General features: G+C 35.7%; 1 protein-coding gene across 2 annotated transcripts in view; it reads left to right on the forward strand.

Moving 5' to 3' along the window:
- Positions 1-13,513, forward strand: part of LOC5566599 (matrix metalloproteinase-2) — a 573,762-nt gene that overhangs the window by 472,891 nt on the left and 87,358 nt on the right. The window lies entirely within an intron of this gene.

The following is a 13,513-nucleotide window of genomic DNA, read 5'->3' on the forward strand; positions in this document are numbered from 1 at the left end:
TATCTTCAAGGCATCGATACTTTTATATGAAAAAAAGTGTCATAAAAAAGTATCGATACCTACAACATATCTAATAGGTAGAGGAGTTGATCTCAAATGGGTGCAAGCCGAACTTTGTCACCTCATTCAATTCGTCTGATCTCACCCGATTTACGGAATAAGCACAATTTCCTCAACGGCACAAATATACCAATTACATAGCGGGAAACGTGCCTTTGGAGCCGGCCTTTCGATAGGTCAAACTATTTTTTGTGCTTTCATAGTATTGAATGGTTAGCTTCCATCGCAAATTCTGCTATTTACCTGAAGTAATCAACACCGTCAACAATGTCATAAGTTTTCCTAAGGAATGTATCGATACCTACTCGAATCATTTGAGTAGTTTTTATTATGAAGGAAACATAGAACTAAAACGATTACGATAGATATTTTTAAAGAATCGCATTGATGATTTATTCATAAAATAAAAATACTTTTGAGTCAAAATTCTTGATAAACTTTCGTGAATAAAACAAGAATTTTCAAAGGCTGCACCACCCTTTGCAAAAACGTACATGAGGAAATACTCATTCGATTCAAGTAATTTCATTTAATACCTTTTTGAATTAAAAGTATTGAGTATTTATTCGCATTTACTTGAATCGATTCATCCCTACATGTGACAGGAACGGTGATACTCTATTTCTAAAACAAAAAAATCATGGATCGACGGGAAATCGAACCCAGACACCTAAGTATGACTTCGCTTTGCAGCTGTGGACTTAACATAGACTAAGAAAGGCCCTGCAAACATTTCATTCAAAATTTCCTAATTCCATTTCTTTAATCTGGGTAGTAGAATTCACTTTCGAGAATCTAAAACTAAATTAATAACTACACACAGCCAAATTTCTGACCCGGAAACTTACACAACTAGTTAACTAAAAGTGTTACTAAAAAATAATTAAAGTGGTATTGCAAACAAACGCATAATGCTTCAATTTTCCTTGCGTTATGAATATGGTACAACAGTGAGAACTTCACAGGTTGAATGAAACGTGTAAATTTCTGAGACATATAATGCACATAATTGGAGCGTGGAATATCATGGATATTTACATGATATGTCATGTAAACTTCAATTATATGTCATGTAATTCAGCAGAATTCTGTGTGATTACATGACATATAACACATTTTTACGTGATTTCAGACTTAAATTATCAAAACTTCATGTTTACATCGCATAAATAAAGTTTACATGACGTGTAAACATCATTATTTTTAACTGTGTTGTACATGTTATACATTGTATTGAAACCAAAGAATGTTTGTATTAAATATATCTTCATAGCTTTATAAAGCTTGTAAAATATACCTGACAATTTGATTTCACTGAAGTTGTGTCTCAAGGTCTTAATTGTCCAGTATTCTTACTTGCTCCGATGTACCTTAACAAGAAAATTGTAGTTAACAGGGAGGGTTTAAAACTTAAAATTTTAAATTAACGATATATCATCTGTGAAAAACACTGAAAAAAAACCTTTTGTTTCCAAAAGTTATTACCTGTATGCAAAATTAGAAAGTTAGAACTTGAAGTTACCATGAAACTAACTGCGTCATTTTGCGTATAATGGAGATTTTTAAGGTGAAAGTGGACCAAAATTTAACATAAATTTGTTTATAACTTTTTAACGATAAGAAATACAAGGTTTTCGTGTTCGGCAAAAATGTGTATTTTATCGATCCAAACAACTTTGTACAAGATTCGAAAAATGTGAAAAATTCTATTGAAAAGTTATGTACAAAACACAAGTTTTAAGGGGTGTCGAAGACAAAATGCTCCATATCTCATTACCGCGAATATATAGAAATTTTGCGTTTTCGGCAAAGTTGTTGAAGGACTTGAAATCTGTAACTTAATTTCTAGATAAAATATTTTTTTTATCTCACTTGTGGGTAAAGCGCCTTTTAATATCAAGAAACTTCATCGAAGACACCAAACATCTAGAACCAATAGTTTTGAAGTTATTCTATTTTGATCGTGAAATCGATGAAATAAATCACTGTGCAATGCACGAGTTCACTATTTGACGTTTAAGCGGTACCATATTATTTATGTGACCATGGAAACGAGTGAATTTGGCACCTCTCAAAAGTCAAATTCGTGAACTCATGCAGTGATCCATAAATATACAATGGAGTAACAAGTAACTTCAGCTTCTTTTATGATGTATCGGCCATTAGTTCTTACACAAGAGCTGATGAAGTGGTGTATAAAGTAAGTGGCAGGTGATCTTGATGTACATGGTACGAGTCTGGGTAATTTATTTTCTTATTTAACTTTATCTTCCGTTTATGTTGCAAATAGGATGAACCTCCTGCACTTGACGAGTTTAAAAAAATATATATAAAGGATATATTTTCCTTCATTCTTAAGGCTATTATGAATTGTAAATACCAAGTTGGGTGAGCCCAAAATACGTACCACAGATAATTAACATTATCTGTGCTTGAAGGTACTGATCCAAAATCTCGCAAAGTATTCGTTCGAGCTGATTTTAGGAAAGCATCAAGGATAAGCTAAGTAATAAACCAAAGATCATGTCTGGAATCCACTGAGAATTCTACTAACTTGCCAAGAATCGTTGCTTAATCAAAGAATGTTAACATTTGGAAGGGGTTATTAGAGTCCTTGGAAATTAGGCAAGGTAGTCCTAATAGGGTAATAGACTTTATAAAACGATTGGTGCCCAGTTGGGATAGTGTAACACATCAACCAATGTCTATCACATCTCAATTGTGAAAGGATATTTGATGAGCACCAAATATAATATGGGTCATACCACTATATTCCTAAATAATGGAAGCAGTAGTTGAAAGGCTCTACAGATGAGGAAAAAAACTTGCCAAGAACAACGGAGAAGAACCCTCCATGAGTCAGACGTACCAGTAACGCGCCGTCCGCAAATGACATAACGCTCTAGGCGGGGGATGGGGGAGTAGGCTGAAGCGTTACGACTCACACACAAATTTAAAATTTTCCGTACAAAAAGCGTTACGAAGGGGGTCGATAATCGACAATTTTAGCATTACGTTAATAAACGGACGCTACATTACTGCCAAAGCTACCGCTGGTTTTGGCGGGCTTGCTGTGTATTTATCGTTACGACTGCTTGCTAACACATTAATGTCTGTAAGCTCCAAACGAGATTAAATATGAATTTTTCAAAATCTGACATTAAATTTAAGACCTTCTTCGGTAAACACCAAACTCGTATTAACTACACTTTTTACGGCTGGAGTGTGAATTAGAATGTGTGTGTGAGAGAGAGAATTGCGAACAACAAAGCAGGAGAAAAAATGTTCTACCCATCACAACATTTGGAAGAAATTACAAATGAACGGTAACCGCAACATGTAGGTATGCTTATAACTTCATGGTAAAAGAGCGCGTAGGGTACAGAACCACTTGGGCACTTCCATGATTCACTTTGGCATGGGGGGGTTTTCTCAGCTGAATTATCTGAAACTTTGCAATAAGAAGCGCATCAATACGACGCACAATGTGGCTAAATATGAGCTCTGTAGCTTTCAAAAAACCCCACTGCCGATGTAAATCAAAAGTGCCAAGAATAGGATCCGGCTCCCTATATGGGTGAGTGACGTGCACTTTAGCGTAGTGCTCGCAAGGTCTTGAGTTCAATTACAAGGGAATCTATTTTTATCAATTATTTTTTTAACAAAGCTTATCAACCTTCCGAAAACATCGCTTATGTTATTTAATGTTAAATGATCAGAAAATAATCCTAATGCACCGGGAGTGGTTTGGTGTCGTTCAAACTTATTTCATGACTGATCCGTCAAAACCCCACCAAAAGCATAAAACGGTTCTAGAATCTGAAGCAGTTTGTCCTGCTCAGAACTTTGTATGAAAATCTTAAAGTTTGTGTGCGAACCCCTCCCAGGATAAGATTCGGTGACGAATAGGACTATGTTAAATCCTACTACGGATTAATCTTGTCCAACATTTTGTGAGAATCACGACCGTGTTTTCTGGGAAATTTACGTGAAAATTCTGTCTAAAATTGTATAAGCTATTGATCTGCCTCTAGGCATACCTCTTATACTTATTCCTTATATTTATCTCAGATGAAATTTATATTCCTTATAATTTTCTTCAGATATAAATTAGATCATCAGGAATTTGTGAAAATCCATGATGGAAAGTGAACTTAAAATTGTGCTTGTTCGAACTCCATATAAATTATTTTGTCTATTCTAATTAAATAGAAAATAAACATCTGATTTATTGAAAAATAAGTCAAGAAAATTTGAGGGATCAAATAATAATGACCTATTGCAAATCAGTCTCACTGCAGACTTCTGGGCCGTTTAACATAGAATGAATCGTATTTTAGTTCATATTTTTCTCGAAAAGTTAATGGAGGGAAAAGCAAATAGTAAAATTTACATTTCATTTTCATTCATTGCAATTTTCATTTTCATTCGAACATGTTTGAATCTCCTCCATATATTTTAAATATTCGTATGTAAATCAAAAATCGAGTTTTAATATTTTCAGACCATTTACTCAGTGCCTACTATTTACAGATGGGACTGACTTGTGCTTCATGGCAGCATTGCATTTTATAAACAATTTGATCGCAGTTTATTGTGGAAAATTTTGAAAAGAAAAATAAGATTCGTTAAACGATTCGGAGCTTGAGAAAAAAAAGTTGTTCAATAAAAACCGATTGGAAAGGTGAATTTGATTGAAAGAAATTTCAATTAAATTATATAGTAGTTTCGGATTATAGAGAGTTTATAAGATTTTCACAAAGCAAAAGAAGATTTAGTGATCTTCGGCAATGATTTTTGTCGTTTAATTACCTATCAAGATATGTGATTAGATATTTTATAGAAGTCTATGGGTGACCCTTAAAAATGTTTCTCTGTAAAGTAAGTTTTTACAACTTCACCTAACAAGCAGCCCACAGTCACTGATATTAACTCAGTGCATCACAAATCTCGTACTATCTTTCGTACGTTGAAATTAGCGCACTGAAGTTAAAACTCCGATTAAAATCGAAGATAAAACTGCTCGATGTTTATGAAAATCAAGGTTAATATGAGATTGGCCGATAATACCCCATAAAGCTTACCACTATAATAATTAATATCTGAGATACAAAGATTGACTTGGGCTTACTTGAGACTAGTCAGCTTTGTAGCCAACTGGTAACAAACGCTAACTTTGATTTTGATTACTTCTCTGTTATATATGAAATTCTCCATTCAGTCAATCCTATCAGTTTTACATTCAATTAAATTGCTTTGATCTCGCAAGTTGATATTGAAAGTACTCTCGAAACATTAACAAACTCTATTATTTGAGCAAAGGGCATTGGTTGCCAAAATGTAAAGTGAAATTTGACTCTGTTATTGAAAATGGCCATCTTAATTAAACATTTGAATCTTAATCCGAAAAAGATGCAATTTCACGATACTTGCGATCATGCTGTAAAAACTTATTGACTGTTTCTGCAAAAAACACATAAATAATTGTTCCTGAATTTACAAACAAGAGTTTTGGAAATTCTGACACTAATAATTTTGAAAATACCTTTTTTTTTTTGAAAATGCTATCAAAATCCAACCCATTATTAAACGAGGACAACAATTACCACACACATTTTAAAACAGACAACTTTAGTCCAATTGAAAATCAAGGTACTCACAATTTCGAAAGCGTTTTCAATCAGGAGACCGTTTTTGGCCATTATCGAAGGACTGATGTGGGTGAAATGAATACCGTTAGCCTTGTCCATAAAGCATAGCCATGCAGAAGGTGTCTGGCACTGATTCGTAATATTTTCGTAATGGCAATTTTCTAGATTGCCAGGACACTAAATATGACAAAGAAAACAATAGTGGAAGTGCTAATTGAACACTAAGTAGAGAAGCAGGCTGTGTGACCCTATGACAGGAAGAAGAAAAATAAGAAGAAAATCATTATCAAAAAATTCAAAAACTTCAGTAGGTCATGGAATTTTCTGAATTTGAATTCAAAAAAATCTCTCAGCCACTATTGTAGTTCTTGGTTTTCAGTTGGCATTTTTTCTGAAAAATGAAAAAAACTAGATTGTATCAAGTTTAGGATAAAAATCCTGCAAATGCCTTACGCTATTGTCCAATCAGGTTTTTATTCTTACCACCAGGTCAGCTTAAATTTGCTGTAGAACTACTACGGTATCTAAATCGTAATATGTTATAACCAGTATTTAAAATAGTCCAATTTTGTTTAACCAAAGTTTGTGCTAAACGCAGATCACCTAAGTTGAATGATGATGTTAATTTAAAAATATCAAAATGAATAAGTTGATATCTTAAGAAATGCTCATACAACACTATAGACTTAAAATTCAAAAAATCGGTTTAGCTTTCCAAGATTCAGTTCATATAATAAATTCTCAAAAAGTCATTTTTTCGCCTTCCCACTTCCTCCACGTTAGCGGTGTAGTATCACTTAAAAAGTTTGGTGCATTTTTTTTTCCCGGTCTCAATGCAGAAACTTTTGGGAAAATGATGAATTACGCTCTCGTACGCTCTTCGTTCCACACTTCAGTAGTGTGCCATGCGGTAGGTAGCTTCGGTGCGGTTTTCGTTTCCTTTGGAGACTTTTCCGAGCACACGACCACCCCTTGGAAGTGTGGGACTAGATTTATAACCACCATCAACAACGGAAAACATCATGTAAATTGTGTGTACCATGGGATGAACGGGGTGGCGAAAGTGCGCGCGCGTGTCTGTGTAATAAAAGTTTCCGCGCGCGTTGATTGTGTGTGCCCGCAGAGTAGGTACCTAATGCTGTGCTGTGAAAGTTTATGTGCCGTGGTTAGGTGAGTTTAAATAGTGATGATGATTATGTAGTTAATCTGATAAGATCAGGACCAAGCCGATGGAAAGATAATTAGATGAATCAAAGCGAACATGGAATTGTTAAACGGAAAATTTACCTTATCCAGGGGAATCATGTTTTGTTTCAAACTAAACGTTTTGTAGAGATGTTTAAGTTAGAGCTTGGAACTTTATTGTTGGTTAACTGATTAAAAACGAAATGTGATACCAGCATTTTCGCTTTTTTGGTAAAATGCTGTGTGAAGGTTGTCCAAAACCTAAACAAAAGTTATTTAGAATAGAATACCGTAAAACGGGAAAACGTGCAACACATTTTAACTTCAAAGTTCTATAGACGACATTTCAAAAGATTCAAATGAATTAAAAGCAATCGTATATTATGATCACGTGTTGAATACGATATTAAGTATATTTTAGTTTCCAGTTTCCTTGGGTTGGTAAGGACGACATTTCAAGCCACCTAGAATATGGTGTAAATTACAACACATATTGCTTTTCGAAGTCAACCATCAAGAAACGTTTCGAAAAAGACCAAAGTTCCAGATTTTCTCTTATCAAGCGCCTGAAAAACTACTGATAGATTCATTCCCGTTTCTTAAAATTCCCAAAGTAAATTATTTCTTAATCTGAATTAAACGATTCACTGCTCTGGTTTAATTAGTGAATAAATCACTCCACCTCTTTGGTTTTCCTCGAGAAGATCAAATTCAATGCACTTTTCTCAAACAATCAACCCTGTGCCAGCATCATCCGAACGTGTTTTCAACTCGCAAATAAAACAACAACTCTCCAACTGCTGACCACGTTTTGTCCAACTTTTCCATCCTCCCCGTAACCAACACCTGCCCCGGAGCAGTTAAAACTTGTGCGAAATTATCTCTCCGTTATTTATAATTAATGTCGGAAACAAAGTTTGCCGCGCTCCCATACCCCCCCTCTTCAGGGGACGTAGTTTCACTCAATTATAACGATCGAGATTTAGATTCCTGCTCGCCGTTGACTTGACGACCAGCATCCATGGACTTAGGCAGGTGGTTCCCACCCCCTTGCTGAAAACTGAAAAAACATGTTACGAAAGTTAATACATTGTTTTATTGTTTCAAACATTGTTTTGAATATTTTATAAAAAAACGTACCAAATGATAAACTGTTTCAGACAGTTTTTAGAGTTCAACTTGTTTCAAAGATATTTCTATTCAGATAATTTGGCGTTGCCTCGAGCAATGAGTTCTAACCAAGAACTTACTGTGAAGTTTGACGACCTTTGAGAACTCTTCTGGATATTTGCATTCCCTGTCGAATTCGGTCAGAAGTTAAATCCGGAATCCCTGAAGCTCAAAATGCAAATTATAAATGTTTTACTCAATTAAGAAATGGATGATCTGCAAAAAGCAATTATAAATGTTTTACTCAATTAAGAAACACAAATTTTGAAAATAGAATTTCTCAATTGGACCCTGGCTCTAAGCCTTTTTGGAAATTATCTAAAATTAAAAAAAAACATCTAAAGCCAATTTCAGCATTGAAAGAGGAAAACATTATTACTAACTAATTGTGAAAAAGCTCAAACAACTTAAGCAACGTCCTATGGAATTTGAAAGAGTGAACAATTTTAATTTAATTTTACAAATTAGTGTGATGGTGTTGTCTAACATGGAACGCCTAGATATAACAAATGTATGTAATGTTTAAAATGATACTTAAAAAGAAATTAAAAAAGAGGAAATAAATTATAATTTGATCTTTATTATCATGTTATAATAATGAAATTTTTGCAAAATCATTATGAATAAAACAAGCTTTGGTATAAATATCAACGGTTGATATTATAGTGTTTTAATTTTGTTATGCCTTCCTGATCCGAAAGGTTGTGTATAATGATCACTTTACTTGAAAATCCTTACTACGCCCATGCCAACAGCATCATCGTACTGTGCAGCTCATCACCCCATCGGAGTTCACCCAGCAGTCCATCCGGGCAAGCTCGTTAATGTCTCCGTTCTAAGGGCAGCAGTCAGGCGGCAGGATTGCACTAGTTTCCCGGCAGTCGATCACTCACTCAACCTGGGTGTGATGCTTATTTGAATCATCACAACCTCCTTGAGTGAGCGACCGATTGATGGCGGGATGTCTACAGAAGGAGCCCTTCAGCAGCAACAGATGTAACCCGATTCGGTTTGCAGGGAATGCGGCGTAGTATTTCATCAACTCGGGAATAACTTCATTAGTGCAATCGCTGGAATTGCCAGGAGGGGGGCGTCATCGTGCGGAACGGCAATGAATGACTTTACCCGTGATTGTGAGATAAATCAGTGGGAAAGATGCTACCAGTGCAGTGCACTACTGTTGCTCTGAACTTGAACGAAACTAATCGGATCGAATGACAGCATCGTTGCGAGAAGGATGGAATTGCAGTGAACGTCGGAGCAGGTCCCCTGTAGGTGCTCTGCAGGACCAGGACAGAGATGAGCATCTGAAAATGACCGTAAAAATGTTTAATGGCGTTCGATGTAATTAACTTCTACCAGGTGAAAGCTATTACAGCGAGATAGGAAGACAGAATAATTAGTTTTGTTTAAAGGCCATCATCGGCAAAGAATACTGCTAGAACTAAATTATCTTGGGTTATTACCTACTCTACGGAAACTTTATGTATTGGGGTCATTTAAGTATCGTATTTAGCGAAATATAAAAATCAAATAGCATACTGTGCTATTTTGCGTAATGTCGTATCATAATTAATTAATTTTTTTATTCAAAAAGAGATGTCTAGAACATCCTTCTTAATGTCTTATAATACATTGACAATTTTGCTCAATCTTATAAAAACTTAGACGTTGGACACTCTTTTAAAAAAAATTTGATTTCTTTTCTCATCGATTATTTTATATGGTTTTTAAAAAATAATTAAGAGGAATCTTCTTGTTCAATTTGTTTTAAAATAAATCTTATTTTCAACATTTTTCCAACGTACTTCGCTTAAATGTAGCATACAATAAGCTCTCACACAAAAACTAGGGAGTTTCTTTTATTTTCCATAAAAAATGATGACAGAATGATACACCGTTTCATTTTCTTCTTAGCATTAACGTCCCCACTGGGACCGGCTACTCAGTATAGTGTTCTTATGAGCACTTCCACAGTTTTTAACTGTGAGCTTTCTTTGCCAAAGTTGCCATTTTCGCATTCGTATATCGTGTGGCAGGTACGATTATACTCTATGCCCAGGGAAGTCAAGGAAATTTCCATTACGAAAAGATCCTGGACCGACCGGGAATCGAACCCAGACACCTTAAGCATGGCTTTGCTTTGTAGCCGTGGACTCTAACCACTCGGCTAAGGAAGGCCCCCGTTTCACCGTTTTATACAATTATTAAATTGACTCATGCAATGATTTGTTTTGATTAAGCCACTTTGTCCCTCCATAAAGGTGTGGCCCATTTAGAATTGGAACATACACAAATTGGAATAATTTGGATATAACTCAACAAAATTAATTCTGTTTTAAATCAGATAATGTACCATCTACATGTAAGCTTCAAAGGAAAAATAATAAAAAATGTACCTATCCACTTTAACAAGAAATTTTCGGAGTTTTCCCGGAATATAGGGTGTCCCAGAAAGTATGGGCACGACTTCACCATACTGCCTTTTCAAGACTAGTGAAGATAAAAATCTGATTTTTACACATTTGATCACTGTACCCAACAAGAGTAGATTGTGATTTTTTAATGAATTATTTAATCATTAATGTGTTGATTTTGCTACATTTCTTTGAAGCATCTCTTATCAGTCTTGCACAGATCGCGTTAGTTTTGAGCGACGTTGTTTTACAAAATTTGTTCTATGTCAGAAAGTGCGTACAATGAAAATCTGAAAAAAATATATTTATCAGCGACGATATCACAATTGATCGGACTATCAATAATTCAAATTGAAATTTTGAACTTAAGCATGTAAAATTTGTATAGGAACTAAACATCCGATTCCAGCCGTGATCGATTTGAAAATGGTCAAAAAACTAATGCTTATATTTACGTAAAAACATGAATGAATCAAAAATTAATGTTGTCTATCCAAGAGAATAGGGATTCATCTTTCGTAGATCTTAAATGTATTATTTTTATTACAATTTAAAATGCCTGAAGAGCTATAACTTCGTGATGTTGTCTAAAATGGAGAGAAAAATACGAGATTTTTCGAATTTTACCATTTTTTCAAGTATTCTCTCACAAAGCCAAATAAAATTTCAAACAAAAATTTATATGAAACATCTTTGATACAATGTACTTGAACTCACCACGGTGAAAGAGTTTTCTAAAAATATATTTTACTAGTTATTTTTCAACAAAAACGAAATGTAGGGTCTGTGCTGACCAGATAAGAATTGATATTCTGAAATCAAAATTTTCATTGTGAACGATTATTAAATCATACAATTTTATCAAAGATGCTGCCCATACTTTCTGGGACCCCTATACGGTTCATTTATTGGCGCACACTAATTTCATCCATATTTTTGACGAGTTCATCCCATTTAGTTTACAGTTCGTCGATGTTTTGGCGATACTTCCTTTCGCTCTCAGCTACCGCTTTATAGTAGCCTAAAACCTCTAAATAGGGCTGAAATGGGGTCAATAAGGAGGCTATTACGCATCTTGAAAAAAAAACCTTAAATTCCGTCAACACTTGGTCAAACAGTTTCATGGTACGGAATATGGCCTTATTGCTCTAATTTTGTTACCTATTTGGTTGTCTGCAGACATTGTATGATCGTAGGCTTCAATATCCGAAGACTAATCTATTGCACGGTACTGCGTGCAGCACATAACTTTTTTGTTAAATGGCTGTCCGAGATGTTTGGATTTGAATCACTTGTCCTGACTTTGATCCACAGTTCACGGTGTACAGAAACTGCCCGACGCTTCCTTTGTGGCTTGCGATCCGTCGAAATAGTATCTTCCTACTTTTTCAGTACAAACGACACAGTATTTCTTGGAAAACCTAACACTTTTGCAACTTCTACGCCTGATCAAGATGGATTTTCGCTGCGAAAAAAATCATGTGATATTATTTTTGATATAGCTCACACATAGATGGTTCAGCTTCTAAATTGGACCACTAGAGTCGTTCTAAAAACCAAACATGTTCGTTCCAATTCTAAAAGGGCAACACCTTAACACAGCGATTAACGTACTAGTTATGTCGTAAAAATTAAAAATCTGACTTAAATTGTTTTGTAAAATTGTCTGCGAAATAATGATGTAAGTTCGTTTACTGTTCTGAGATGAGGCTGCTTGAATAAATTCGATAATCAACATATTTTTTTCCTATTTCCGCTGAGGTTATGTTGTTTCAGTGTTGGCTAAGCAGCCTTCACGGAATTGAAAACGCTAGGTTTTTCGATATTTCGGTCCGTTTGGGATCATTTTCAAAAGTGTTTGCCAAAACTACCAAAAACTATTTTGAGATTTTGATGTTTTTTATTATTTATCTTTGACTTTCATGACGTCAAGTTGACTGAAGTCAAAAAATTTAAAAATGTAACAATAAAATAAAGTACAACATTCATATGTAAGGTATGCTTATGAATTTCCTCAAAGTTACGCTTAATCTGAAAGCTTATGGTTCAGCTCTTTTATCGAGCATAGCATAGGATGGAAAAAAATTGGTTTAAGTTTTGATACCATTCAATATAACACTTTAGTAATTTTGATGATTTTGAACATGAAAAACAACTCTTATCGCATTATGTCACAACACAATCAACTTACTTACTTTTGCTGGCTCTGCGTCCTTCAAGACATAACCTGCGCCACAATGTTACGCCAACTAACTCGATCCATGGCTGCTAACCTCCAATTCCTCGATCGCCCCACACTTCCAAGATCCTGCTCCACTTGGTCAAACCACCTAGCTCGTTGCGCTCCCCTTCGTCTTGTACCGGCCGGATTTCAGTTGAACACCATTTTTGCGGGATTGTTGTCTGGCATTCTCACAACGTGTCCCGCCCATCGTACCCTTCCAGCTTTGGCGACTTTCGTGATACTGGGTTCACCGTAGAGTTGCGCAAGCTCGTGGTTCATTCTTCTCCTCCATACGCCGTTCTCACATACTCCGCCAAAGATCGTCCTAAGCACACGTCGTTCAAAAACTCCTAGCGCTTGCAGGTCCTCTTCAAGCATTGTCCACGTCTCATGTCCGTAGAGGACTACCGGTCTTATTAGCGTCTTGTACATGGTACACTTAGTACGGAAGTGAAGTTTACCAGACCGCAAGGTCTTGTGGAGTCCATAGTAAGCACGACTTCCGGCGATGATACGTCTTCGAATTTCTCTGCTGCAGTTGTTATCCGACGTTATCAATGATCCGAGGTAGACGAATTCGTCCACCACCTCGAACTCATCCCCGTCGATCGTCACGCGTCTGCCTATGCGAGCTCTATCGCGCTCGGTTCCTCCAGCCAGCAGATATTTCGTCTTCGACGTATTTACCTTCAATCCAACCCGATCTGCTTCACGTTTCAGCCTGGTATACTGTTCAGTAACCACCTGGAACGTTCTTCCGACAATGTCCACGTCGTCAGCGAAACAAATGAACTGGCTGGATTTAT

The sequence above is a fragment of the Aedes aegypti genome, chromosome 3, assembly GCF_002204515.2.
Source record: "Aedes aegypti strain LVP_AGWG chromosome 3, AaegL5.0 Primary Assembly, whole genome shotgun sequence".
NCBI lineage: Eukaryota > Metazoa > Arthropoda > Insecta > Diptera > Culicidae > Aedes > Aedes aegypti.